Source organism: Amblyomma americanum, chromosome 7, assembly GCF_052857255.1.
Source record: "Amblyomma americanum isolate KBUSLIRL-KWMA chromosome 7, ASM5285725v1, whole genome shotgun sequence".
Taxonomy (NCBI): domain Eukaryota; kingdom Metazoa; phylum Arthropoda; class Arachnida; order Ixodida; family Ixodidae; genus Amblyomma; species Amblyomma americanum.
Window position 1 is genome coordinate 70,235,977 of NC_135503.1, and position 1,000 is coordinate 70,236,976.

Consider the following 1,000-nt stretch of genomic DNA (forward strand, 5'->3'; position numbering starts at 1 on the left):
CTTGGCATTGTCTTCCTTAATGTCATCATAAATACAGCTGTGACGCGACGCCCACTCTTCGTCTGACTGCGAATAAAGAAGCAGACCATACTTTAAATTTTATTTTCTGTTCGCTGTGCCAAGGCTTGCAAGCAAAAACTATAACTTTTAGACCATCTGTAATCTGATTTCAATGACTGCAATGCTTCCTAACCCAATCTTCCTTTTGAAACGCATATGAGAACTGAAAACTGCCAAATATGAAGCAAATTTTGTCAGTCTCATGGACCGAATTATTTTGAAAAACTATAAAATAAAACATTTTTGGACATAAAAGATACCTAAATGGCACAATCGTCGCGCCAAGAAAAGCGGCTTAAAGTAAGTGTGATGAGTGGCTTCTTGACTTTCGCTTGCGTAACTAGGAGTGACGTAATTAATGCCAAGGGCACAGAGAGGCGACTTCAGTAATTTTGAATGGGCTTCTGACGCGGCCTTTGAGGTTTTTAACAATGCGTGCAGTGGACGAATTTCGAAGTGCCTAGAAATGAAAGGCGAATTAAAATGCATGAACTAGAAAGGGAGACTTCACTAACGTTCTTGAAGTGTAAGTATAAAGCATTGTAAAGTTGTCTTCGAGATGAAATTGTTTATGTGACCGAATGTGCCCAAAAGAGACCTCAGCAATGATGGGTTGCTCTTTTATGTCCAGCAGCGACGTACCGCGGTTCTCTTGCTTATTTTGTAGCTATTACGTTCTATATGTAATGAATTTCAAAATTTGGCGGAAAAAGTTGTCATTTTTAGACAAACCATATTTATTAAAATTTGCAGAAGCTTGCAGACATTCTTATACAAATATTAAAAATCGTGTTCTAAGCTTGTAACTGAATTAGCACAGCATAACACAGCCCAGAACTAACACTTTAAAGCCAATATTCTTTCCTAATTACAGCCTAACCGTTTTTCTGTGTATGAACACGTTAATGAACGACTTGATGAACATTATATTGTATTCTCA